This window comes from Procambarus clarkii, chromosome 28, assembly GCF_040958095.1.
Source record: "Procambarus clarkii isolate CNS0578487 chromosome 28, FALCON_Pclarkii_2.0, whole genome shotgun sequence".
NCBI classification, from domain to species: domain Eukaryota; kingdom Metazoa; phylum Arthropoda; class Malacostraca; order Decapoda; family Cambaridae; genus Procambarus; species Procambarus clarkii.
Genome location: NC_091177.1, coordinates 4,482,031 through 4,506,972, shown reverse-complemented (window position 1 = coordinate 4,506,972; position 24,942 = coordinate 4,482,031). Strand labels below are relative to the sequence as shown.

Genomic DNA, 24,942 nt, shown 5'->3' with positions numbered 1-24,942 from the left:
TCAACTGAGTGCCAAGCCATGTGGGAATAATAGAAAATGACATTGCAGACGAAGCTGCAAAACTTGCAACTAAGAGAAGAAATGTAGACATTTACATACCACAGAGTCTATCACAGATTAAACAAGTAATTAGAAACAGAGCAATGCAAAAGATGTATAGTGACCACAACACAGCAGTTGCAACATCAGGATCTGCGGGTTGGTACAAGAATTCAACCAACAACGAACCACTTAGTTTGATGAAAGGGAGCAGTAGAGCAACAGAAGTACACTTACATTTACATCGCATCAGGCTTGGATACCCATGTGCATGGGAAATAGGCTTACAGGTTCCGGAAGATGAGAGGAAATATCAGCACTGTGTAGAAATGCCCGACAGACCGCTGGAGCATTATCTAACACAGTGCACAGTTACAAACCCATTAAGATTTCAACTTAGATTCAACAGAGCAGAAGAAGTTGTTAAACACATATGGCAAAATCTTACTGAAGCGACCATACGAGTCATAAATACTCATACTCCGCCCAAGTAAAACAGAAACAAGCAACACTTAGTAGGCCAGCCAGAGGCTTAGGGCCCGCGCAGGAATATCCCTGCAAAAAAAAAAATATCCACGTAACTTACCTTACCTATTAAATGTTAACCTATGTCTTGCTGTTTTCAAACAATACTGATTTTTCACCAACTTGTATAACTGCTGATCTCCACCATGTATAAACGTACAGAAACATGTATAAACAAGAAAATTGTCGTCTGTTTATTTAGTTAAAATTCATTCTGCTGATCTGTTGCAATTTTTGCTGTTCCATCCAATATGTAACAACTGTCATCCTTTTTTATTGTTTTGCCTTTTTCAGTCCAATTCATTCTTTTGGGCTCAATTAGTTTAAGTCTTAGTTTTCAAGTGTTTTTCCCACATTTTGTTCGAAACGCTGTGCACATTAGTGGCTTTGGGTATAGTATATACTAGCTCTATACCAATATATACTTGTATAATATATATATGAATGCTAGAAATCCAACATTCTGTTTGGAACTCATCATATTGTATGTATGTAGTTTAACCTGAATAAACATTATTATTATTATTGTATACCTAATCCTGCTAATAAAAAATATATTATTATTATTATTATTATTATCATCATCATCATCATCATCAACAGTAAGCGAATTAAGATTTTTGTGTTTATCACAGACGGCCCTTCTAAAACGTTCTCTATTCTCTTATCATGAAATAAAGAAAACGGCATACTACCGTTTTTTTAATACTAACATATATAATATTTATCTGCGCCCCCCCCCCCCCCACTCCAGCCGGAGGTGCCTCGATAGGGACAGGAAGCCCGTGGTTTGTCTAAAGTCTCCTCATTATTCTTTAGGATTTTTTCCAGAAGGTGCAGTGATTTGCACCGATTCAAAAGGTACATACATTGTATGTATGTACCTTACCTAAATAAAATTGTATTGTAAAATTGTATTGTATAAAAGCAGCACTGCAAAGCCTAAGTAAAAATCGGGCAGAAAATCTTGCAATAGTCGCTGAAATTAAGAGAGCTGTAAGAGTACTTACCAATCAGGGAAGAGTCATCAAGTTTCTGTGGATCCCCTCCCATGTTGGAATATGTGGGAATGAACGAGCAGATGTGCTGGCTGCTGAAGGTGCTGAAGGAGACCATATTGAATACTTCATACCCAAGACTCTACTACAAATTAGAGGTATTGTCAGGCAACATCACCGTGACAAGGTAACTGAGGAAAGGAGGATAGAAGCACAAACCAGTGAATCTGTACGATGGTACAACATGGTTGCAGCTGGCAATCCCAATCATTATGGCCGAAGAGGAGGAGGACGAGGGAGAGAATGATGGCATGCCCGAAACGCTTTGCGTAATAGTGGCTTTAGGCATTGTATGTACTAGCTCTATCTATAAGTCCACCAATCTTTGTAAAAATTTCTTGTATGTATGTACCTTACCTAAATAAACATTTATTTTATTTTTATTATAGTAATAGCGAGAATCCGTCTTGGATACAAATATCCATGGAGATATGGAATGGAAACAATAGTTGATCAGCGAAGTTGCAGAATCTGTGGTGAGAGTGATGGACACCGCCTTGAACACTATCTACGTGAATGTGAACACCTGAGAGACATTAGGAATAACTGTAGAATAATAAACCCCACATTGTTTGAGTTAGGAAAACACTATTTGTCAAATATTGATACTGTTCTTAAAAGATTCCCATTTTGCACCCGCAAGATAACGTAAGCTTTTAAGGGTTGATAGATGTTAATCTTCTTGTTTGAGGAGCTGTTCACTTGAGACAGTTAAGCAAGTCCCAGCTAAGTCTGGGTACAAGTGACAGGATGAACAACCCAGCGGGTTTTATTCCTATTGGGGAGTGTTGTACATGCTGCTATGGCGGTGTGTCCACTCACAAGATTAGTGGCGCTGCCCAATAAACTCGCCCCTCGGGGCAAAATTTAAATAGGATCCGGGACCAAGGAGAGAGAGAGTGCAAGGAGGTTTCTTAAGGATCTTGGTTCCAGGCTCATTGAAAATACAAGATACCCTAAAGCAGCAAGTTTTCTCTTCCAGCGCCTCAGTGTAGCGAACCAGAGGGGGAAATGCCCGCTGCATCTTTGGTTCCTGCCCGGCGTCGGAGGAGTTCGAAGAAATCTACTGCCTCTAGGAAACAAACTTCCCTTTATTTCCTCTTAATGTCCATTTTTTTAAATCAATCAGATATGTAACTGTGTAACCTTGTATAATAAAGTGTACAACATAAAAAAGGGGGTGGTAGCAGAAATGAACACTCATACGTACTCAGAGTTAAATGGCAATTTTTTTCTCTGAATGCTCTGTATTCCCTGTAGACGCAGACAAGCGTCGTCTGCTTAGTGCTTGGATGGGTGACCGCCTGGGAACACCAAATGCTGTTGGCAATAATGTAAAAAGAGCCGGTCGGCCGAGCGGACAACACACTGGACTTGTGATCCTGTGGTCCCGGGCCGGCGAGAAACAATGGGCAGAGTTTCTTTCACCCTATGTCCCTGTTATCTAGCAGTAAAATAGATACCTGGGTGTTAGTCAGCTGTCACGGGCTGCTTCCTGTTGGTGGAGGCTTGGTCGAGGACCGGGCCGCGGGGACACTAAAGCCCCGAAATCATCTCATGATGATTTCCCTTCTCCGTGAATATGGGTTCCTACAATTGCACGAGGTGGTATATAGTAATCGGAACGCAGGAGTTACTAGGCTTGTTGTGGGGTTGCGTCTTGGGGAGGGTCAGTAGTTCGACCCTTTAGTGGGGGGGGGAGGGGTGGACCTCGATATAAGCCAATCATATATATACACGGGGTGCCTGTCCCCCGACACAAAGTTGCCTGTCTCCCGACAAAAATACATTATTTACTCAGCTGTATCAGTTCATTGGTGCCTACTCAGTGGTATATCTGCTGTGATATATCTGCTCAGTGGTATATCTCCTCAGTGTTACTACAAGCGTCGTCTGCTTAACACACATCTTTCGCCTATCAAGAAACATACTAACTAACTTTAAAGTGTGCAAGACGGCCCAAGGAATCTTTAGTTAAATGTGAGAGGCGGCAGGATGCCTAGTTTTTAAAGTAAGTTTTCAAATGTAAATTTTTGAAGGAAGCCTAGTCGACCATTTCCAACATGGCGGGTGAGAAACGTCATCACATGTGAGCACGCCTTGACGCCCTTAGGAAGAAGGAGAGGGCGCCAGATTCATTAAATCACTTACGCAAGTACTTACGAACGTGTACATTTTTCCTCAATCTTTGACGGCTTTGGTTACATTTATTAAACAGTTTACAAACATGAAAACTTCCCATTCAACTGTTGTTATTGTTATAAAGAGCCTCCTGGTGCTTCGGAGCTCATTAACTGTTTAATAATTGTAAACAAAGCCGCCAAAGATTGAGAAAAGATGTACAGGTTCGTAAGTGCTTTCGTGAATCTTGCCCTGGCAGATCGCTTGTATGAAGAGTGAGCCATGACTCGACCAATCAAGGAATGATTTGTAGTCACGTGATCAACGGGAGGCTCCTGATTGGCACACGGCATGCGAGGGAGACAGCGGATACAGGTCACTTCGTACTTAGGGCGAATCAACAACGTAATTTGAAATCTATTTAACCTAACCTAACTCAACCTAAACTATCCTAACCAAACCCAACCGAGCCCAATACAGCCTACCTAAAGATAATTCACCCTAATCTAACTATACATACGAGTTATCAAACAGAAAGCGAGCCTATATCGAATCGTCATATGCACGAAATGACCGCACCCCGAGACGTCGCCTCAAGCACCTGCTCGGGGAAGGTCGTGTTGTGGCCGGCTCCAAGAAATTGGCGAATTTCGAGGATACTGAGAGCCAGACAGCGATAATTCGACGTTGTACGAATGGAGTGACCAAGTGGCACTTCCTGGGGAGGAAGATTTTGCCGACGAATTATACAGGTTGCAGGGAAGTTGCAACTCAAGAGAGCCATTGGTGGTTTGGGATCAGCGTCAACTTGATCAACTAGACAGGAAGACTTCACAATCTGTCCTCAGCGTCAACTTGCGAAGTGAAGAGCGCAGTCCTGGCCGGTGTGAATCAACAGAGCTGCAGTTAAGGTGAGCAATGAATGACAAGTTGCAGTCCTGCTGCCGAGGAGAGACTGGCCAGGAAAGAGGGTAGTGAGGGAGTGTAGTGTATGGGATAGTATGGAATAGCATGTAGTGACCACATACTATTCCGTGGCTAGAGACAGTGTTAATTACGTTGAAGTGGCGACACGCAACACGTTTATCACGGACAGTGTGCAGTGACGTAGCCTAGAGAGCCGTAGTGTAGGCCACTGCATATCTGTGAACTACCAGTGACACTGAGGCGAGGTACCTGAAGGCCCAACAGCTGATTATCCAGTGACGGTGGACAGTGTAACGCGGCAGTTTAAGAGGGCTACTGCGTGTAAGTGGACAGTTAGTGACACTTCAACTGCCAGTGTGAGGAGTAGTGTGACACCCTGAGGCTAAGTGAAGGGTGTGTGTGGGCCACAGTTATCGGTGGACTCGATTTGTAATTTTTCCTGCAGTAAGATCAGTTTCACCGGCAGCCTCTCCTGCCCAGGCAAACTGACTGTGGTTTGCAGTGTCGACAATTGCGATATTTTACATCTATATCTAGTTGATTTTTAGATGCGTCTGAATGTCACAAAATGCTGTTTAGATGTTTGACGTTAATCTGGAGGATTTTAATAGAATTTTGGATGATTGAGATGATTTTAGCAAATTTGTCCCAGAACAGCTATTTGCAAGTCTCCGAGTTTACTATCGTATGTTAATCTCAATTTTTTCAATTTGTAAATTTTTTTCTTTCAAGTTCAAGTTCAAGTATGGTTATTGAGACGAGAAAGAAATACATCTCAAAGGGATATAGTAACTTAGGCTATTTCTACCCTCATTTTTTTTCTTTCTGTACTGAAGCAAGTGACATCAATGCGAGATCTGTGCAAGAACAATATTGATGACAGTAAAATTGTGTCAGATTTGAAGATGCATAACATAAAGTGCGTAAATATACATAATGTTTTGTGTAGTCATTTTGTGCAGTTGATTAATTATATAAGTATTAGTATACTTTGTCGTTAGATAAGACTAATGACTTTTCATTTCAAAAGTTATTAGGAGTTTACATTATTTACTATAGTATAATCGTTATAAAGTGTCAACATATCTTGGAATGGTTCTGCGTGATAAATGTGATGCTGAGAGTATTGCAGAGGAAATTATATTATTATCAAATATAAAGTTGGACTTGACGACCCTTCAAGTCCAACTTGAACAGATAATGCGAGTGTTGCGATTGGAATTAATGGAGTTTACGCAAGACCAAAAGAGGAAGTTACAGCAATAATTTTAATGAGATGTGTATGCCACTACATTCAATTTGCACTTTATCACACATCGTCTGAATGTCTACCTAGAAATTTGGAGTTTCTCAATGTAGAAACCCATAAATGGTTCTCTCACTCCTCTGTTAGACAAGTTGAATAAAAAAGTTATATGAATCCCAGTGATTGCACAAGTCCACTAAAAATACTTGTTAATTAACTTTAAAACAAGGTGGCTGTTTATTCAACCAACTGTGGATCGAATAATTGAACAATGGTCAAAATTGAAGGCTCATTTTAAGAAAAAGAGAGAAAATGAGAGGTGTTACACAGTTGAAATTCTTTTTTAAAAGTATTCCGATGAAAAAATCTTGCATTTCTGCTTTTTTATTAATGAAGTATAGTACTTATTGAAGTACAAATTCAACAAATTATTTGATTCCAAAAACATTGATGTAAAATTGCTTGATGATCTCCTACTTGTTAGTTCAGTTGAAACCTGGGCTACCGCTTTCAAACAAAAACGGACGAATTCAGAACCAATAGGCTTATTACAACAAATTAATATATTTTGAAACCGATGTTAAAGTTTTCTCTTATGTTTGTTTGAACAGTTGAAGCAGAAGCTGCCCGATAATATTAAAGTTTTGCAACACATCTTTCTTTTCTCAGTAAATAATATATTGCAACCAAGCAAAGACATCTCTTTAGTTTGCGAGGTCATGAAGTGCTTAGATGCTTCACAAGAAATAATAGGTAAGGCTGAATAACAATTAGCAAAAATAAATTTAGATGATTGGAATAATAAAATAGATACAGACTCCAGGAAAGAAGTTCGTCAATTTAAAGATGTCTCAAGTTCAAGCCCATTTAAAGAAATAAGCAAATGTGCTATCTCTGCAATATTATTACAGCATTTAAATGCTGAAGTAGAAAGAGTATTCAGCACGATGAACTACGTAAAATACAAACTGAGCAGTAAAATGAAATTAGCTCTATTAAATGCTATTTTTATGGACAAATTTAGTTTATCCAATTAGAGAAATGTTGCAACACTTACGAACCTCGAAGGTGTTCCATCCAAGGTGTTGAATGACATCAAAACAATCCCTGTTTTAAAAAAAGATCTTGAAGTTTCTTCTCAACCAGGCCCATCTAGTGCTGAAGATGAAGTTGAAGAGGATTTTTTATTTTGCGTAGTATTGAAATATCAAGGTAAGTAGTATTATGAGTATTACATTAAATTTCCATGCTATTATTTATGTTTTCATAAACTGTGCTGGAGGATTAGTAATACGTAAGATTTTTGTAGTTTACTTTTTAGATGCATGCCTGGAAATTATAGATATTTTTAGATGTTTTCATGTCATTTTTTTTAGGGGGGGGGGATGTTAAACTGGAAATTGAGTTGGCAACACTGGCAATTTTTATCCTCAGTCACTCAGTCGTCGGAGTAGCAGCGAGTGAACGAGGACGAAGAGCCGAGACAAGTTTCAAGACGAGCCATATAAAAGGAAGAACGTTAGGTGAGGAGTGTACAGCAGAGATAATTCTACAGAGGATCACGCCTGGCAGGAGGCAAACGGCAGCAACGAGAACCATAAGTAAATTCAGGTAAAGCAAGTTTATCCCTCCACGTCCGCCCCCTTGAATTAGGCTGTTCTGAGGAACAGATAAGATTTCTATTTATTATAATAATGATGTATATTCCATGAGTGATTATTAATAAATTTCCTGGACTGTGATATTTTCAGGATAATGGTATGATAAATAAGATTAATTTGGTAGAATTAAATTTGATGACAGTAGCCTAGTAACTGAAAATTTTGCTTGCTCTTTAGAATACTCATTGCTTGGAATAAATTTTGATTAAAGTCTGCAAGATCAGTAAAGTTTTGTAACGTTCGAAGGTTAGCGATGCTACTAAAATAAGAACCTTTAGTGCCATAATATTCACCAGACAAGGGTTAAGCAAACGTAAGTCTCTGATCCACACACGTATATTCTAAAACTACAAACCCAAGGATGGTGCGAAATAGCGACTGGTCTTGTGCTTGTCTGCTTGTTGTCTCCACACTGGTCGAACTCCCATCGTATTTTAAAAACTGCAGGTTAATTTGGGCAAACTCTGACCCATCCTCGTTTTCATTAATTGGCATATTTTCGGTATAAAAAATCGTAATTTCAAACGTTTTGGATTAATGGATTTTGATTGATAAATAAAAATGAACCCAAACCATTTGGTCCATTTGAATTGATTTACATCAGCTATTTATCTGTCCACTTTTGTCCACAAGTCTTCCAAGGTGTTCTTGCAGCACTTTACAGTGACATCTTCTTTGCGGTATATCTTCTCAGTGGGAGGTACTCCATGGTGTACTCCATGTGTATATATATACTACTCCATGAGGTACTCCATGTGTGTATATATATATATATATATATATATATATATATATATATATATATATATATATATATATATATATATATACAGTATATATATATGTTCACTGGTATCTGTTCAGTAGTACAGTATATCTGCTCGGGTATATTTGCTCAGTGATATCTGCCCAGTGGTATCTGGTCAGCGATATATGATCAGTGGTATATCTGCATGGTGATATCTGTTCAGTGGTATATCTGCATGGTGATATCTGTTCAGTGGTATATCTGTTCAATGGTTTATTCTCATTCTGAGTGGTATATCTGTTCAATGGTTTATTCTCATTCTGAGTGGTATATCTTAGTTATATGCATGTTCAGTGGTATATCTGCTCAATGGAATACAGTATATCCTAGTGGTATACTGTATATGCTTAGTTATATCTGTTCGGTAAGTATCCGGTCTCCACCACATCCCTTTCAATGCATTCCATTTGTTAACTATTCTGCCACTGAAAAAAAATCTTTCTAATGTCTCTGTGGCTCATTTGGGTACTAAGTTTTCACCTGTGTTCCCTTGATCAAATACCACTCGTGCTAAATAGTCTGTCTTTATATACCTTGTCAATTCCTCTGATAATTTTGCAGGTGGTAATCATAATTCCTTTAATTTTACTGTCTTCCAGTAACGTGAGGTTTAATTCCAATAGCCTTTCCTCGTAACTCACTAGTCTGGTGGCATACCGCCTTTCGACAATCATTAGCTCAATGTAGTGACTCTTTTCATTAGTTGTTCTTATATTTACATTAAAAACTGTGTATCTCATTGGTTTCAACAACTTGCTCATTTAGTTCATTCCACTTATTATTAGGCTAAACAAAGTTCTTTCTGACATCCCTGTGTCTCATTTGTGTTTCCAGTTTCCATTTATGTCCCTATGGCCATTATTTCTATATCTATTTTGTCAAGCCCCTTTAGTATCTTGTACGTCGTTATCATATCATATCATATCAGGGTCCAGTTCCCTCAGTCTTTTTTTAAATTAAAGCTGAGTCCTCTTTACTCAAGAACAAGCCTTGTTTAATATTTTTGTACTTTTTTATTTGTATTTTGAACTTGGTTAGGTAAGGGTTCCATTCTGAGGGAGCATACTGAATAATAGGTCTCACAAAGGTTGTATACAACGCTCAGAAGGGATCTTTTACTCAAGTTCCTGAAGGATAACTGGACGTTTACCAGTATGCATAGGCCTTCGATTTTTTTTCTGCTGATGTGTGCCTCTGGTGTTAGATTTCTAGTTATGTCCACTCTTGAGTCTTTCTCTTTTTTAGAAGTTGCTTTGCCTTCATCATGTACTGTATTTGAGGTCTTCTTGCTCCAACTCCTATCCTCATAACCTTGCAATTGTCAGGGTTAAAATTTATTAGCCATTTCTGAGACCATCTCTGGAGATTGTCTGGGTCATCTTGTAATGTACTGCAGTCCTCAGTTTTGATTAGCATTGATTTTAGGAAGATTTTGATCTGTCTCATTAGCTTAGCATCGTCAGCAAACATGGATAAGAATAAGCTTACCTCCCCTGTTAAATAATTTTAATATATATTAGGCGAGGTACTCCACTCATTATATCTCTTCATTCTGACAGTTCTCACCTTACTATGACTCCTTTGTCTTCTTCATGAAAGGTATTCCTTCGCCCAATTTAGTACTTTTACCAATGGCTGTTTCTCGAGTTTGCATAGGATTCGCTGGTGAAGAACAGTGGTAAAAGTATTCTAGCAATCCAGGGAAAATATTGTTTGCTATGTTGATTATTGGAAATAAAATTTATATATTCTGAATGACCGATATGCTTTCTTTGAATTAGTCTCTCTAATATCTTAGAGGGAATTCTTGTTAGTGATACCGATCTGTAGTTCAGTGGCTCCTTTCTTCATCTTTTCTTGTATATAGGTACCACATTTGCCACTTTCCAAATGTCAGGAAGTTTCCCATTTTTAGTGAAGAGTTGAAGACTAGCAAGGGGTACACACAGTGCTGCAGCTGCCCCTCTTATGATCCAAGGTGAGATCTTGTCAAGGTCTGTGGCTTTCATCACCTCCAGTTCCTCTAATTATTTCTTTACATCCTCTGGCGTTACTTCTATTTCGATCAATCTTTTTTCCTGGTAGCACCTGCTCCTTAGGAAGTTGTACATCTGTGGACAGTTCTGGCTCAATCTTAGAAACTTCCTGCAAGCTTTGATTGAGTTCTTCACAATTTGTGTAACCTCCTCTCTTGTCTATGCAGGTAATACATAAAAACCTTGATTATGAATCAGCTCAATACTTCAAGACCACTTTTTGGGTTCAGTTGAAATCCAGATTATATTACTTACGTCGTATCGTGGTTCAGTGGTATTACGCGAGTGCTCGGGAGTACCCAGAGATAAGGTTCAAATCCTCCTCATGGCTCCAATTGATGTTCTCATTGATATATCACATTAATGTGATTTGTACATTTTATTATTATTATTATTATTATTATTATTATTATTCGTAGAATGCACTGTGTGGTGTGTTCGTGCCTGCCATTCCGATACCTGGGTTCAATAACATGTGAAAGATGCATTCCCTCTCCAACTCGGAATTATTCATAAAATTACATGAAGCTGAAACCGTATACTCGATACACAATTGGGAGTCTCCACACGGACCTCTACACACATATACCCCACATACTTGTTTATATCAACTTGTACACCCACAAACACGGTAAGGGGATCCCATACGCGAAACATATATTCCGGATATAGAATTTATTTAACACAAACCGTTAGCAAGAGGAGCGTGTGAGGCGGTGGGCAGAGTGACAACAGGTGCAGGATACCACCAGAACATGACAAGCTTTGAGAGCTCCCGGACAAGTTGCCACACTAGACATTTTCAGAGTTCATGCACCGACATTTTATTTCTCATCGAGATCAGTTTCCCGCCGGTCTGGAAGCTATACTTGGGGGGTGAGAGATGAGAGATGTTGGGGGGGTGTGAGGGGGCTCACCTGGAGAGGTGGCGTGGGTGGGCGCAGCACCTGCCACCTGCACACTCTCATTAATGCTGGGACGTCGCCTTCCTTGTGTACCAACCCACGGGAGACACTTCCTCCTCATGTAACGCCACTCTCAGTACTACACACTTCCTCCCTTGGCTCTCTTGGCCTCAGGCAAGACACTTCCTTCTTGCGTAACGCTCATCAGTGAAGACACTTCCTTCCTCTGCTCTCTTGGCCTCCGTGAAGACATTTCCTTCCTCTGTTCTCGTGGCCTCTGTGAAGACACTTCCTTCCTCTGCTCTCTTGGCCTCAGTGAAGTCACTTCCTTCTTGTGTAACGCTGTTTAATGAAAGTAATGTATTAGTTTCTGGAGATGCAGTCCAGATATCTCCAGAAGAGCTGCTCTCAAACTGTTATAACTTGAAAAATGCCTCTTTACTTTACAATAATTGTGACATAATTTTGTATGAATCGTTCTATTGTTTTGAACAATTGTTACGCAATAATAATTTTTTGCAGATGGGTTCTCGGTTTTGCTCGGGTCTTTCTCCCCCCTCCCCCCTCCCCCCTCTTCCTTTCTTTAGCATGGGTGTTTCTCCCATACCCCTTATGTGTCATCTTGCTAAGCTTGCTAAGCATCTTGCTTCATCTTGCGAAGCATTTGTGTCTTTCTATCTTGGGCAGAAATGCAGACATAGAGACTTGACGTTCTATTTTATAGATATAGATGAACATTTTGTTTAAACGAGAGCATTCAATGTGCTGTAGAATATTACTAAATCACAGTAGCTATAAAATGGAAAACCACTTTTTATTAGCTGATTGTGTTAATTAACATAACAATTGAGAAAAACAGATCAAACGTTATCGATTCATGCGAGGCAGCTTATCTCCATACACAACCACACAAACTCACATATATTTAAGATATATACAAGAGTTGTTACATTCTTGTACAGCCACTAGTACGCGTAGCGTTCCGGGCAGGTCCCTGGAATATGATCCCCGCCGCGAAGAATCGTTGTTACAACCAAGTACACATTTTACTGTTGCGTTAAACAGAGGCTACAGTTAAGGATTTGCGCCCAGTAAATCCTCCCCGGCCAGGATACGAACCCATGACAAAGCGCTCGCGGAACGCCTGGCGAGTGTCTTACCACTACACCACGGAGACTGTCCGTGTTGATATTGATGATATGTTTGAGACACTCGAGGTGTGTGGAGTGTTTCCAAACACTCCAGTAAGAAGTGTTGTGTTCACCAGCAACCTGCTCCATCAATATGCAACCATATATCCAAACTATTATTTACAGAAATCTTTACTTTATCTAATCTTATTCGATTTGTATCCAGCGTTTCGTGGTATATTTTGTTCTTGATATATTTAGCACCCTAATAATATACGTTTGTTATACTTTTGTGCAAGTTTATATACTTCAATCATGTCCCATCTTAGTCTCAGTCTTCTAGAGAAAGTAAATGAAGCTTTCTTAAACTACCTTCAAAAAGAATATTGACTTTTAATATTATGTCTAAACAGAACTGCATAACCAAACTGGAGCCTAGCTCGCGCAAGACAAAGCTGAAGAACAATATTAATTGTTTTAATACTAATAATTTACATTTGTGGTCAAGAAATTCCAAATATTTATAATTTACCTCAAATTTGTGCTAAAGCTACAAAGGTTCCATTACATCACCGTAGTTAATATTACAGTGGGCATGAATTAAAACAATTAGGAGCTTACAGAGCGTCCCGTTTTCTTGAATTACCACACCGTATAATATAATGGGGTACTAAAACGAATGAACCCAGGCCACTTAACCTAACCTTACCATGGTACGCATAGAAAACGTGGATATTTGTGAGCCGTAGCCTTACATAGTACCAATTATTTTGTACGTTGGTGACCATACCGTACGAAATGAGGCACATTAGCTGAGAGGACAGGTTGGAGTATATATAGATAAATACACTATACCTACAATAGGCAACACAGGGATTTTGGGAAACGTGTTATTCCGGATTCAATAGTTGGGCATTTCGTGAACATTTGTGATAAAGAGTTACCTCAAATTTTCATTTTGTTTTTAAACATTCAGTTAATTACATTGTGATGCGAGATACGTGAGAAGTTTGGCTGGCAACGTTTACATCTGATGAGTTGTGCATAAGAAAGTGATTTTCAACGGTACCCCATAGACGAGCCTAAGCCTAGCAGTAGTATAACGTTTAGATGTCTGATGACCTTATAGGAAGACACATAAATATGTGTCTTCCTGAATATTAGTACGATGATGGATGAAATAGATTTTTTTTTTTTTTGAGATATATACAAGAGTTGTTACATTCTTGTACAGCCACTAGTACGCGTAGCGTTTCGGGCAGGTCCCTGGAATACGATCCCCGCCGCGAAGAATCGTTGTTACAACCAAGTACCCATTTTACTGTTGAGTTAAACAGAGGCTACAGTTAAGGATTTGCACCCAGTAAATCCTCCCCGGCCAGGATACGAACCCATGACAAAGCGCTCGCGGAACGCCAGACGAGTGTCTTACCACTACACCACAGAGACTGGTGAACAAGCGTAAAATTAAACTTTATACTTTCATTAATTAGATAGAAGTGATCTATCATCCGTCTTAAATATTTACACCACCACCTCTCCACATTTCAGAACTCAGCTCGCCTCGAATGATTTCTGTTTACACATGTGGGAAGAGGAGCATGCAGATGACCATCTACCCTTCCCATAGCTCACGGTAAGCCTCACCACTGTTAGTTGTCTCTGCAACACGACTCGTCAACCAGTTAACAACCCAGTACCCAATTATTGCACACAAGTCACCACACATACACATGGCACACCACAAACACGTGAACGACCATTCCTACATGACTCGCCACATGGGAGAAAGATCTAAGAGTTGAAATCACGCCAAACCTGTCTCCTGAAGTCCACATTAAAAGAATAACATCGGCGGCGTATGCGAGGCTGGCTAACATAAAAACTACCTTCAGAAACCTGTGTAAGGATTCCTTGAGAGCCTTGCATACCACATAAGTAAGGTCAATCCTAGAGTATGCGACCCCAGCATGGAGCCCGTACCTTGTCAAGCACAAGATGAAAATATAAAAAGTTCAGAGGTATGCCACTAGGCTAGTCCCAGAACTAAGAGACAAGAGTTACGAGGAAAGGCTGCGTGAACTGCACCTCGCGTCGCTGGAAGACAGAAGAGCTCAGGGAGACATGACCACCACATGCAAAATTCTCAGGGGAATTGACAGGGTAGACAAAGATGGATTACTTAACACGGGTGGTACACGCACAAGGGAACACAGGTGGAAGCTGAGTACCCATATGAGCCACAGAGACATTAGAAAGAACGTTTTCAGTGTCAGAGTAGTTAGTACGTGGAATGCACTAGGAAGTGATGTGGTGGAGGCTGACTCCATACACTGTTTCAAATGTAGATATGATAGAGCTTGAGAAACTCAGTAATCTGTACACCAGTAGATTGACGGTTGAGAGGTGGGACCAAAGAGCCAGAGCTCAACCCCCGCAAGCACAACTAGGTAAGTATATACATGACTCACCACATACATGACTCATCACACACATGACGCACTACACTTGATTCAAAACACACACGACTTACTGTATGCATGATTTACCACACGACTCACTACACATGACTCACCACACACGACTCACTACACATGACTCACCACACATGACTCACCACACATGACTCACCACACATGACTAACCACACATGACTAACCACACACGACTCACCACACATGACTCACCACACATGACTCACCACACATGACTCACCACACATGACTAACCACACACGACTCACCACACATGACTCACCACACATGACTCACCACACATGACTAACCACACACGACTCACCACACATGACTCACCACACATGACTCACCACACATGACTCACCACACACGACTCACCACACACGACTCACCACACACGACTCACCACAAATGACTCACCACACACGACTCACCACACGACTCACCACACACGACTCACCACACACGACTCACCACACACGAGTCACCACACATGACTCACCACACACGACTCACCACACACGACTCACCACACACGACTCACCACAAATGACTCACCACACACGACTCACCACACACGACTCACCACACACGACTCACCACACACGACTCACTACACACGACTCACCACACACGACTCACCACACACGACTCACCACACACGACTCACCACACACGACTCACCACACACGACTCACCACACGACTCACCACACGACTCACCACACACGACTCACCACACATGACTCACCACACACGACTCACCACACATGACTCATCACACATGACTCACCACACGACTCACCACACACGACTCGCCACACACGACTCACCACACACGACTCATCACACACGACTCACCACACACGATTCATCACACATGACTCACCACACACGATTCATCACACATGACTCACCACACATGTAACAGTGCCCAGGTGTAAGAGTAACAGTGATCAGGTGTAAGAGTAACAGTGACCAGGTGCAAGAGTAACAGTGCCCAGGTGTAAGAGTAACAGTGATCAGGTTTAAGAGTAACAGTGCCCAGGTGTAAGAGTAACAGTGCCCAGGTGTAAGAGTAACAGTGCCCAGGTGTAAGAGTAACAGTGACCAGGTGCAAGAGTAACAGTGACCAGGTGTAAGAGTAACAGTGACTAGGTGTAAGAGTAACAGTGACCAGGTGTAAGCATAACAGTGCCCAAGTGTAAGAGTAACAGTGACCAGGTGTAAGAGTAACAGTGCCCAAGTGTAAGAGTAACAGTGACCAGGTGTAAGCATAACAGTGCCCAAGTGTAAGAGTAACAGTGACCAGGTGTAAGCATAACAGTGCCCAAGTGTAAGAGTAACAGTGACCAGGTGTAAGAGTAACAGTGCCCAGGTGTAAGCGTAACAGTGACCAGGTGTAAGAGTAACAGTGCCCAGGTGTAAGAGTAACAGTGCCCAGGTGTAAGCATAACAGTGCCCAGGTGTAAGCGTAACAGTGCCCAGGTGTAAGCGTAACAGTGCCCAGGTGTAAGAGTAACAGTGCCCAGGTGTAAGCATAACAGTGCCCTGGTGTAAGCGTAACAGTGCCCAGGTGTAAGAGTAACAGTGCCCAGGTGTAAGAGTAACAGTGCCCAGGTGTAAGCATAACAGTGCCCTGGTGTAAGCGTAACAGTGCCCAGGTGTAAGAGTAACAGTGCCCAGGTGTAAGAGTAACAGTGCCCAGGTGTAAGCATAACAGTGCCCAGGTGTAAGCGTAACAGTGACCAGGTGTAAGAGTAACAGTGCCCAGGTGTAAGAGTAACAGTGCCCCGGTGTAAGCGTAACAGTGCCCAGGTGTAAGAGTAACAGTGCCCAGGTGTAAGAGTAACAGTGCCCAGGTGTAAGCATAACAGTGCCCTGGTGTAAGCGTAACAGTGCCCAGGTGTAAGAGTAACAGTGCCCAGGTGTAAGAATAACAGTGCCCAGGTGTAAGCATAACAGTGCCCAGGTGTAAGCGTAACAGTGACCAGGTGTAAGAGTAACAGTGCCCAGGTGTAAGAGTAACAGTGCCCAGGTGTAAGAGTAACAGTGCCCAGGTGTAAGAGTAACAGTGACCAGGTGTAAGAGTAACAGTGCCCAGGTGTAAGAGTAACAGTGCCCAGGTGTAAGAGTAACAGTGACCAGGTGTAAGAGTAACAGTGCCCAGGTGTAAGAGTAACAGTGACCAGGTGTAAGAGTAACAGTGATCAGGTTTAAGAGTAACAGTGACCAGGTGCAAGAGTAACAGTGACCAGGTGTAAGAGTAACAGTGACCAGGTGTAAGAGTAACAGTGACCAGGTGTAAGAGTAACAGTGACTAGGTGTAAGAGTAACAGTGCCCAGGTGTAAGAGTAACAGTGACCAGGTGTAAGAGTAACAGTGCCCAGGTGTAAGAGTAACAGTGATCAGGTTTAAGAGTAACAGTGACCAGGTGCAAGAGTAACAGTGACCAGGTGTAAGAGTAACAGTGACCAGGTGTAAGAGTAACAGTGCCCAGGTGTAAGAGTAACAGTGCCCAGGTGTAAGAGTAACAGTGACCAGGTGTAAGAGTAACAGTGCCCAGGTGTAAGAGTAACAGTGACCAGGTGTAAGAGTAACAGTGCACAGGTGTAAGAGTAACAGTGCACAGGTGTAAGAGTAACAGTGATCAGGTGTAAGAGTAACAGTAACCAGGTGTAAGAGTAACAGTAACCAGGTGTAAGAGTAACAGTGCACAGGTGTAAGAGTAACAGTGATCAGGTTTAAGAGTAACAGTGCACAGGTGTAAGAGTAACAGTGACCAGGTGTAAGCGTAACAGTGATCAGGAGTAAGCGTAACAGTGCTCAGGTGCGGCAGGTCCCAGGTGTGCCAGGTAGCAGTGTAAACGCCACCAGTGCCAATCACCGCAACAGCTATACACCCGGGGGATGGGGGTGGCGGCGCCTCGACCTCCCCCCCCAACCTTAAGTCTGCCTTGCACAGCGCTGCTCCGGGAAGATTGTCGTGGTTGCAGTGGGAAGCTTGTATAAAGTCAGGTTAAAGCCGATGGTTGCTAAACCATTCCTCTAACTCCAGCCTCACACCACGTGACGGCACCATCAGAGACTCCCGGTAACAACCGCAGCTCTCAAACAACCTCTTGATTACGCTCGTGGAACGACCGAACAACCTTCCGTGGGTTGTTTGTTTTTCTCTCTGGCCCTGTTAATTACGGCGGAGTATTTGTTTGATCAGAAGGATCCCATTAGCGAACGCTGGAAGAACGCGAATACACTGTTGATGTACGGGGGCGTCGTGCATGTGGAGCTGTGGCTGATGCTTGTCTTGTCTTGTGAAAAATGGACGAAAGATTGCGGAAGTTTCCACAGCGTAGGCTTGACGTCGCAAGACATGTAAACAGTGCCAAACACCTTCAAGTCTCTCCCCTACCATCTCATGTCTACCACCCTCGCCTCATAACACGAGCAATTAAGACATGAGGTGTGCCTTCATCTCTATGCCAAGCAGCTTCTAAAAGACTGCGTCTTGACCTGCATTTATCGGGACAGTTAAAACGGTTGTGCGGTTGTTGAGGTGTGGTTTGCGTGGGGGAGAAGGGGGTGGACGGTGGGGGGATAGAGGGGGGAGGGAGGTTAGGGGTTGTGGGCGCGCCTGCCCCACTCACCCAGGTTGAAAGCGGCGCTCATTCCCCACCTAGGGGCGTACAACTCGTCCCCTCTCATGTCGGTGTGTGAAAGTGATTTCCCCTGTGATTCAAAACGGATTTCTACCCATTTTCGAGGAGGTATATCTCCTCCAGGACGGGTCACGCGGCCAGGGAGGAGGAGTGACCTGCTCAGGAGGCCCAGGTAAGGAGATTTATTTCGTGAATGGCGTTAAAGATTAAGTTTATTCGAACGGTGGGATATGTAGCTCTGAACTTGGGCTATTCTTAATCTGACTGTTTGACGGTCGGCGTGGTGAGGAAGCAAACCAATAGACGCTCAAGGAACTTATACCACCAGGACAAAAATACCATTGCCTCTGGTAACTGTTATAAAGTATTTAATTTCCCCCGAAGTGAATGTGATACGAGAAACGAACAAACTCGGACTGTGTGAGGTGGAGATGTGGCACCACCGCTGGGCACAAGTTCATGAATGGGTGGGTTGGGCACTGTCCTCCCGCCATGGTGTCGCGATGTGCACCTGTGTCTTAATAACACATATTCCTCGCAGCCTGGGTGTCCAGCCAGGCTGCCAAGCACCACAGTTACAGGCGTACCAACCACAGAAACTACACCACAATGTTGCACCAGTATAGTGAACAGAAGACGAGAGTCGTAAAACACTCGTATGAATAGCAGTGTGTGGCACCCGGACCTCGGGCACTGCTACACCCTAGTGTATGAAGCAGGTGGCACTTCGCTCATTTTGTGCAGGGCTTTCAGTCATTTCGCGGAGCGCTAAAGTGATTGTGGGGGCTGAAATAGGAGAAGGTGTTGGTGTGAGCCAAGAGACGGTGTGGGTAGGTCACTATAAACGGGGCGGGTCGGTCAGTACAGACGGGGGCGGGTAGGTCACTGTGGACGGGTAAACACGGACCGGGAGTTACGGTGAGCTTGGTAGCGGCCCACACTCGCCTGTAAGGCTCAGCCCCACACTCGCCTGTAAGGCTCAGCCCCACACGGCAGAAAAGGCATAAGAAATCTTCTATCGCTCGCCTGTTCCCAGCTTGGGTCGCTGCTCGGTCTTGATATCTGCTTGTCTGAATGTTCCTCTGCCCGAATGTCTGCTTTCCTGCATGTCTCTGAATGTCTACTTGTCTGAATGTTTGCTCGTTCGTGTGACACTGGTGGTGTTGTGCACTGACTTTCGCGGCCATATTTTACACACGCTTTCTATAGCAACGTTACGGTGAGAGGGATAACGGTGATATTCCTCCAGGGTTTCGCGGACCGAAGATCATAATTGGCGCGAGCTGTTAAGGACTCAATGCAATCCTCCTCGCGTAAAACACTGTGAACATGTTGATCATTAAAATAACGCGATATTGACACTACTGGAAACATGGGTAGTAGAAGTATGATAGTCCCATGAGGCACCACCGGGTTACCCAGAGGAGCCGGTCGGCCGAGCGGACAGCACGCTGGACTTGTGATCCTGTGGTCTTGGGTTCGATCCCAGGCGCCGGCGAGAAACAATGGGCAGAGTTTCTTTCACCCTATGCCCCTGTTACCTAGCAGTAAAATAGGTACCTGGGTGTTAGTCAGCTGTCACGGGCTGCTTCCTGGGGGTGGAGGCCTGGTCGAGGACCGGGCCGCGGGGACATTAATAAGAAAAAGCCCCGAAATCATCTCAAGATAACCACCCCATGACTGAAGTAACCCACGATAACTATGTAAGTGAAACACTTATAAATGTAGTAATCTTTACTCGCGCAATGTGGCCGAAAAATTGGTGAATGGAGGGACCGACGCTTGAGGTGTGGGTGTAAGTGGCCCACCAAGCACCGTGGTGGGCCATTCCGTATTGGCGAGTGGCCAGGCAGGCGGCGTGGGTTTCCCCTCACCTGTCAAAACCTTGATGAAACCTAAAGTTGCTCAACTTATATATATTGCCGGATTAGTGACAAAAATACACCTTTCAGTTATCCATAAGGGGAAAAAACCGGAAACGTAATATATATTAAAGCGTATATGTCAGACATTGTCAGGCGCTCGGTGCTTAGGTATTATAATTAGACGATAAACTTACCTAAGGTATCTGCTGCCATAGAACCATAGTCTCCTTGTATAGTTTTTGTTGCTGCTGCTGCTGACGTAAAGAAAAAAGAGGAGCAAGTTTAGACGCGAGGGAGTCGTATGATGACACCCACTTCCTGGCAATTGTACTTGGTTATCACGGGTACCCAGATACACATTGGAGTTGTTGACCACTTCCAGTTACATCCCATCATCGTATACAGGTGAGGGAGGGAGGAGTGCAGGTAGTGAGGGTCAGGGGGAGAGGTGAGGGAGGGAGGGAGGAGTGCAGGTAGTGAGGGCTAGGGGGAGAGGTGAGGGAAGGTAGAGTGCAGGTAGTGAGGGTCAGAGGGAGAGGTCTGACGCCTGAACGCGTTTCGTAATGGCTTATTACATTTTCAAAGACTTAATTTACACACAAATTCATCGTACTTATACTCTATTGGGTGAGGTGATAGGGTACAAAAGTTTTGGGTGAGGTGAACAAACTTTGTATATTGGCCCATACTTCCTCTTGCCGTTTCCATATTGGTTCGGGGTCTTGAAGAGGGTAGAATATAGTTGTGCATTAATTGGCTGTTGATTGCTAGTGTTGACTTTTTGATGTGTAGTGCCTCGCTGATGTCGAGCCGCCTGCTGTCGCTGTACTTATCGATGATTTCTGTGTTGTTTGTTAAGATTTCTCTGGTGATGGTCTGGTTGTGAGAAGAGATTGTATGTTCCTTGATGGAGCCCTGTTGTTTATGTATTGTTAATCGCCTAAAAAGAGACGTTGTTGTCTTGCCTATATACTGAGTTCTTTGGGGTTTACAGTCCCCAAGTGGGCATTTAAAGGGATAGACGACGTTGGTTTCCTTCAAGGCGTTCTGCTTGGTGTCTGGGGAGTTTTCATGAGTAGATTGGCCGTTTTTTTGGTTTTATAGTAAATTGTCAATTGTATTTTCTGATTTTTGTCTGTAGGGATAACGTTCCTATCAACAATATTTTTCAGGACCCTTTCCTCCGTTTTATGAGCCGTCGAAAAGAAGTTCCTGTAAAATAATCTAATAGGGGGTACATGTGTTGTGTTGGTTGACTCTTTAGAAGTTGCATGACCATAAATAAAAATGAATTTTGGAGATTTGATATTTCCATTACCACCGACAGTGAAGAAAAACATAAGAAATATTGAGAAAATTCGTATTAGAATTATTAATCTTACCTTTTCGGTCATATTCAACAACATTATATATATATTGGGGCGGCCAACCACAGGGAAATAGCAAAATCAGTCAAGTACAGGCGATTGAAAGGTCAATACACCTTTGTTCCCATAGCGTCTGAGACGCATGGCCCCTGGGGCAAGAGTGCCTTGGGATTTCTCAAGGAATTGGGCTCCGAGCTCATTGACGTCACCAGGGACCCAAGAGCTGCCAGTTTTTTGTTTCAGCGCCTCAGTGTGGCGATCCAGAGGGAAAACGCCTGCTGCATCCTCGGTTCCCGTCCTGAAGCGGAGGAGCTACAAGAGATCCATAACCTTTAAGCACTCTTTGTATCATCCACTGTATATCTTGTAACCTTTAAACATATAATAAAGCAAAAAAAAACAAAAAAAACAAAGGAAGGGGGGGGGGGGGGGTAGGAGAAAAGCACACAGAAACTGTATTGGAGGGACCTAAACATTCCCTCTAATGCGTTATGAGTGGTTTCCTCCGAGGCTATGGGTCCCCCTTCTTCTAGCCAGAGGTGGTACTCCCTATAAAAAAAAATATATATATATATATATGTTGTACCTAGTAGCCAGAACGCAGTACTCGGCCTACTATGCAAAGCACAATTTGCCTAATAAGCCAAATTTGCCTAAATTTATGTATTTTTTTATTTTTCCTTATGAAATGATTAAGTTATCATTTCATTATGTTTGAGTTAATTTTGTTTAAATTTCAGTTAAAACTATCGTAGATATATGACCGAACCTAACCAACCCTGCCTAACCTAACCTATATTATTCTAACCTAACCTAACCTAACCTAACCTATATTATTCTAACCTAAACTAACATAACTAACTCAATAATTCATGTTCTTAACATAATATAACAATAATATTTCAAACAAACCATTTGGAAACAATATTTTCAAAATAAAGAAAATCATTCGGCCTATTAGGCAAATCGGGCCTTGCATAGTAGGCCGAGAAGTGCGTTCTGTTCGCTGTGTAGTCTATAGACGGGTGTTCTTTAGAGGAAATATCTCTCTAGAGATTGTACCTCTGTGCCGGTTATTACTGTAGACGATTGGTCGCTTGTTTGGACCAATTGGTCCAAACCATTGTTATAGGTAGATAACCTATAGGTCAAGATAACCTATAGCTCAAGATAACCTCAAGGTCTTGTTATTGGACCTGTAGGTGTTGATCTGTTGGAGTTCACGTGCATAGTGTTGACCTGGATGATGCCGTGTATGGCGTTGTCCTATAGGCGTTGACCTGCACGGCGTTGACCTGCACGGCGTTGACCGGCACGGCGTTGACCTGCACAGCGTTGACCCTGCACGGCGTTGACCTGCACGGCGTTGACCCTGCACGGCGTTGACCCTGCACGGCGTTGACCCTGCACGGCGTTCCTCCCCCTGTAAATGCGTGCTGACCTGTAGGTATTGAAAGGCCCAGCAGTATTGACCCGTTGACGGTGCCTGCGTGACCTGCCCTCGCAACCTGCTGTGGTGACCTAGTGCTGAGGAGAGCAGGCTGCCTTGCTCTCGTGAGACGAGCAGAGCAGACGTTGTCACTTGAGTGCTGAGAAGACCAGGAGAGAAGGGGGGGGGAGAAGGGAGGTAGTGGGAACTGCTGAGGTGCCCACTTCAGCGCGCCCCATGCCCACAGGATGAGTGGCTCCGCACAATATACTCCTCATTCCTAGTAATCATGATGCCCAGATCTGTCATTGATGGTTCCATAATATCCCATATTGTTAAGATGATAGCATGTACCTCTTTTATTTTTTTGGCAGAGTTATTTTAATAATGTCCAATATTGTTTCACTGAGACGACTCTGTCAATATATGTTCTCTAGTCATCAGAAAGTTAGTCAAGCTTCGTGTTGGTCAGGGAAAACCTTGTGCACCTCTGCCAAGCCAGATATTTGGCAGCATTTGCCCCCGGGCTGCGATTACCAAACCAACAGGCAGGTTGAGTAAATGGCAGGCAGGCAGGCTGGCTGGATGGCAGGCTGGATGGCTGGCTGGCTGGCAGGTTGCAGCGTTGCAAACACACACACACACACACCACTTTCAGTGTGAGCAATGTTGATTCGATGCTTCGTGCTCGTCACGTTTATTAGCAGAAATGAAAGATCTTGCCATCACTGTTGTTGTTTGGCCCCTCTTATTACATCTTTATTGCTATTTGGATTATATATATATATATATATATATATATATATATATATATATATATATATATATATATATATATATATATATATATATATATATATATATATATATATATATATATATATATATACCACTCACCACTCACACTGTGGGGACCACCCACACTGTGGGGACCACCCACACTGTGGGCACCACCCACACTGTGGGCACCACCCACACTGTGGGCACCACCCACACTGTGGGCACCACCCACACTGTGGGCACCACTCACTATGAAGAGCACACATTATAAGTACCACGCTCACAGCAGGCAACCATTTGTGTATTATGACGGTGCTGAAGGTAATTAGCAGAGAGCCAGTAAGGAGGTAATTTGAGGCGAGGGGAGAGGTGTGGATGAGTGGGGGGGACGAGACGAGGGAAGAGGGGGGAGAGGTGGGAAGGGTGGGGAGAATGGGTGATGATGTAGAGAGAGATGGGCGGGGGGGGGGGGAGACACTGAACAAGATTCTTTCTAATATCTCTGTGGCACATTTGAATACTTATTTTCCAATTGTGTCCCAATATTCGTGTACTACTCGTGCTAAACTGTCTGTTCTTGTCTGCCTTGTCTGTTCCCCCTGAGCATTTTGTATATGGTAATTATATCTTCCCTTGTTTTATCAACAGAGATTATGAGGCCACATTCTACTACTTTCTTGGAGAATGCATCAAGTAACACTTGTAGCCTTCCCTGTTTCTTCTTCTCTTGCAATAGCATGAAATTTAACACATGCAGTCTTTCCTCGTAGCTCATACTTCTCGGCTCTGGGACAAGTCAGGAGGCATACCTCTGAACTTTATCCAGCTTCGTTTTGTGTTTAACAAGATAGGGACTCCACGGTAGTGCCGCATATTCCAGTATTGACCTGACATAACCGATATACAAGAT

General features: G+C 42.9%; 1 long non-coding RNA gene across 1 annotated transcript in view; it reads left to right on the top strand.

The window, feature by feature from the left end:
• The first annotated feature begins 4,275 nt into the window (after positions 1-4,275).
• The window catches only part of LOC123755182 (uncharacterized), an 83,482-nt gene continuing 62,815 nt past the window's right edge, over positions 4,276-24,942 (top strand). The window contains exons 1-3 of the long non-coding RNA XR_006772481.2: positions 4,276-4,654; positions 7,351-7,527; positions 14,008-14,092. This is a non-coding gene — a long non-coding RNA (uncharacterized lncRNA). The remainder of the gene's footprint in view (positions 4,655-7,350; positions 7,528-14,007; positions 14,093-24,942) is intronic.